Source organism: Oncorhynchus gorbuscha, linkage group LG25 (genome assembly GCF_021184085.1).
Source record: "Oncorhynchus gorbuscha isolate QuinsamMale2020 ecotype Even-year linkage group LG25, OgorEven_v1.0, whole genome shotgun sequence".
Lineage (NCBI taxonomy): Eukaryota > Metazoa > Chordata > Actinopteri > Salmoniformes > Salmonidae > Oncorhynchus > Oncorhynchus gorbuscha.
Window position 1 is genome coordinate 11696020 of NC_060197.1, and position 4859 is coordinate 11700878.

General features: G+C 44.9%; 1 pseudogene; it reads right to left on the reverse strand.

Annotated features, from left to right (window-relative positions):
- LOC124014319 overlaps window positions 1-4468 on the reverse strand; it is a 20964-nt pseudogene extending 16496 nt beyond the window's left edge.
- Window positions 4469-4859: the final 391 nt, after the last annotated feature.

The window sequence follows — 4859 nt, forward strand, 5'->3', positions numbered from 1 at the left end:
AGAGAGAGAGAGAGAGACTGGATGGGGGTGGAGGAGGTTAAACAGGATATCTAAATAGCTATCTGTGAACCTGACTCACCCGATTATAGGACACACTAACTATTGCCTATATTTATTGGACAATCTAGTGTGTTCTGCCTATGTTCTATGGATGTATACTTTGACACTGAGCCAGGGACATGCCCAGATAGCAGCTATATGCCCTCAAGAATAACAAGAACAGATAGCAGTGAAATATACTAGAGAAAAAGCTGCATAAATAGGTCATTGATATATGGTAGTTGATGTTTTGGAGGACTGTGCTCCTATGTCCTAGTGACTCGGTTTAGAATGGAGCCACCCTGGACTCTGGTCCCAATCTGCTGAGGCCAGAAGCCAGTCTGGAAGTATATAAAACACCACTGGCCTGCCAAGGGAAATGGTTCTCGGGCTGATTAGCTACTAGGGTAAGTTAGATCGACAAATAAAAAAGTACAAGAATGTGTATGCAAAGACAGACGGACGGACGGACGGACGGACGGACGGACGGACGGACTGACGGACGGACGGACGGACGGACAGACAGACAGACTCCTTATGACTCCTTATGACTATGACCTGAGCAATAAAGGCATCTTAAAGTCCATAATAAACTCAGTCCAACAATTGCTGATTTTTCTTTGAAATTAAGGAAACCGTGTTCAAGGAAATGTAAGAAAGCAGCTGAGGCATTAGGGCCTTGGGCACTTACCACTCCTTGGAAGGATGGGGGGATCAGGCCACAGTATATGGGGATGAAACAGCTACACACCAGCGCCTGTAGACACACCAGAGAGAGATGTTACACAGTCCAACCCAGTTTACACTTCATACAACTAATGTAAACAGTCAATGGCAAGGCCAGGAGCTGAAAGGACAAATATGTCTGGGATATATATGGGATAATTGTGGGATATGGAAAAACTCCCATCAGACCCATATTCACAATGTGTTTCATTGTAGGAGTACTGATCTACGATCAGGTCTCAAGTGGCAAAACCGATCCTAGATCAGTACTCCTACTCGGATATGTTTTGTGAATAGCAGCCCAGGTGGGTTGAGTGAGGACACTGACCTGGATGAGCTCCTCCTTGGACTTGAACTCGGACACGATGACGTTTTGTCCATCAGACACGCGAGTGAGTGACACACACAGCCTCCCGGAGGCGAGTGTGTGTGCTTCGGCGGGCAGGTCGCGCTCCAGGCCCGACCTGATGACCTTGACCAGGTTGAAGGAGGGGTGGAGGGGACCCAGGTTATGTTTCCGGGCCTCCTTGGCAGTCTCGATCACATCCTCACAGCACTTAGCTAGAGGAAGGGAGGCAAGGAGGAACAGTCTGTCAGTTGTGTTAGGGCCTTCCATTGGGAGGAATTGGACAATGTTTTCTATTCAAAGGAAGATTGATTCTCAACGGAACTAACGCTACGGTCACAAGACGCAGGCCTCCTAATTGTCCCTAGAATTTCTAAGCAAACAGCTGGAGGCAGGGCTTTCTCCTATAGAGCTCCATTTTTATGGAACGGTCTGCCTACCCATGTAAGAGATGCAAACTCGGTCTCAACCTTTAAGTCTTTACTGAAGACTGAAGATCTCTTCAGTGGGTCATATGATTGAGTGTAGTCTGGCCCAGGAGTGGGAAGGTGAACGGAAAGGCTCTGGAGCAACGAACCGCCCTTGCTGTCTCTGCCTGGCCGGTTCCCCTCTTTCCACTGGGATTCTCTGCCTCTAACCCTATTACAGGGGCTGAGTCACTGGCTTACTGGGGCTCTTTCATACCGTCCCTGGGAGGGGTGCATCACCTGAGCTTATATCCTTCCTGTTTGGCCCTGTCCGGGGGTGTCCTCGGATGGGTCTCCTGACCCCTCCTGTCTCAGCCTCCAGTATATATGCTGCAGTAGTTTATGTGTCGGGGGGCTAGGGTCAGTTTGTTATATCTGGAGTACTTCTCCTGTCCTATTCGGTGTCCGTTGTGAATTTAAGCGTGCTCTCTCTAATTCTCTCTTTCTCTCTTTCTTTCTCTCTCTCGGAGGACCTGAGCCCTAGGACCATGCCCCAGGACTATCTGACATGATGACTCCTTGCTGTCCCCAGTCCACCTGGCCGTGCTGCTGCTCCAGTTTCAACTGTTCTGCTGGTCATTTATGAACATTTGAACATCTTGGCCATGTTCTGTTATAATCTCCACCCGGCACAGCCAGAAGAGGACTGGCCACCCCACATAGCCTGGTTCCTCTCTAGGTTTCTTCCTAGGTTTTGGCCTTTCTAGGGAGTTTTTCTGCCCTGCAACTGTACTGAGCTAGTTATGTGTGTTCATCTGATCTACACTTGGATGGAAAGGATCTAAAGTGTTTTATGCTCACAGACAGAGTTCTAGTAAAGAAGATTGGGTGATTAAAAACATACCGAGGTAGTCTTATCAGTGGAACACCTGGGAGTCACTGAGTGACAGTGAAAAATGTAACCCTATAAAAACGGAGGTCATGAACAGTAACCTATATCTTTCTCCTGGCAATTTTCACAACAATCCAGTACTTTCATTTGACTCTTAATGACCCCTTTGTTGACCGTTCACTCAGTAAGTCTCTCTCTCTCTCAATGCAATTCAATTCAAAGGGCTTTATTGACATGGGAAACATGTGTTAACATTGCTAAAGTAAGTAAGGTAGATAATATACAAAAGTGAAATAAACAATAAAAAGGAACAGTAAACATTACACATACAGAAGTTTCAAAACAATAAAGACATTACAAATGTCATATTATGTATATATACAGTTTTGTAACAATGTACAAAAGTACATAAGGGAAAATAAATAAGCATAAATATGGGTTGTATTTACAATGGTGTTTGTTCTTCACTGGTTACCCTTTTCTTGTGGCAAAAGGTCACAAATATTGCTGCTGTGATGGCACACTGTGGGATTTCACCCAGTAGATATGGGAGTTTATCAAAATTGGGTTTGTTTTCAAATTATTTGTTGATCTGTGTAATCTGAGGGAAATATGTGTCTCTAATATGGTCATACATTGGGCAGGAGGTTAGGAAGTGCAGCTCAGTTTCCATCTCATTTTGTGGGCAGAGTGCACATAGCCTGTCTTCTCTTGAGAGCCATGTCTGTCTACGGTGGCCTTTCTCAATAGCAAGGTAATGCTCAATGAGTCTGTACATAGTCAAAGCTTTCCTTAAGTTTGGGTCAGTCACAGTGGTCAGGTATTCTGCCACTGTGTACTCTCTGTTTAGGGCCAAATAGCATTCTCTCTCTCTATGTCTCTCTCATTTAGACAAGACACAATTGGAACACTTACAGTCCCCCAGTCCTTTGTCTCTTCACTATAAGGTTATCAGGTATAAAAGAAAGTGAAAGAGGCATGGTATCACACAGAGACTCACCTAAGTGCTTTCCATGTCACGTTTTATGTCACACAGGGGCATATTTGCTCTTAATCGTGATTGGGTTTTCCCTTAGTCAGCGAGATCAATCAGTACCATTGGTAGGCCTTTGATCCAGAGGACCAAAAGGCCAAAGGTCCTATAACTGACTCAGATGGCATTTATCAATGGTAGGCTACCATACTTATACACAGGCAGGCATTTGTCTCTGACCATGTAATTATGTAATTATGCATAATTTGTAGTTTATTACATAATACATGCCATTTAGCAGATGTTTTTATCCAAAGAGACTTACGGTCATGTGTGAATACATTTTATGTCTGTGTTGACCCGGGAATTGAACCCACTACCCTGGCATTACAAGCGCCATGCTCTATACTGAGCTACAAAGGAGCCCCAGTATAACCACCTATCTATTACATAAGAGCAAAGTTTTAAGCATTGTTTAAATATTTTCACCCCATGTATCAAGGCCACAAGTGATTGTTATTTAAAGGTAATTTAGTTGCTAATCTAAAGTTGCCTAAACACATGAAAAAGAGGCCTAGGCTACCAGTCTGCCTCTTTTGCGTGAAAGTCCCCATCCAGGCATTCTACTGATGAGAGGGTGTGGTGAACTCAAGTGGCCAGTGTAGGGTATAGTATGCCTACCTATGGATGCCTGACTCGCAAGCACCGAGGCGGTTAGGGCACCGGCCGAAGCCCCGTAAATCTTGGTGGCACCTTTGATAAGGTAGGGCGCTTGTTCCAACAGGCAGCTGGCCACTCCGATGTGATAAATCCCCAGGAACCCGCAGCCGGCGAACGACAGGTTCCATTCCTTCGTTAGGTCGAACATACCGGGTGGACAGTCTTTAACGAGGACCTACAAGTGTTGGTAATGCGCTTGTAATAATCACTCCAAAATGTTTAGCCTTGGAGTCATTGACAAGTTCCCTTCATTACTGAATGTCAACAACAGTTCCGAAAGAGAACGGCTCAAACTAGCACACACTACTCTGTCTACTTCTCTTGTGTAACGTGCAAAGAGATGTATTGAGAATCGCCGGAGCGCTGACTTTCCATAACTTCCCGGTTCTAGAACAGGGCTGGTCTGGCCAATCGGAATAATGAGGCTGAGTCTTGTTTAGGTGGAGCCACGCCCCCACATTATGCATCGGTAACACATGACAGTGATGCATTCTATTGGTGTCTATTCTATTCCAATATATTCTGTTCAAATCTATATTTATTTCACCTGCCTGCTATTTGTGTGGAACGTCGACGTTCATTATTAACAGATTTGAGTCATTCAGGCTAACAACCGGAGCATTCCATTGGCTCATGATACCATTCACGTATATTGAAAAACCTAATCTGTTGATTTGATCTTCCAAGAACAACAGGCCTACCTGTATCATCTTGAATGCTTCATGTATGCTTGAAGGCATTCCTCTTCCGGCTACA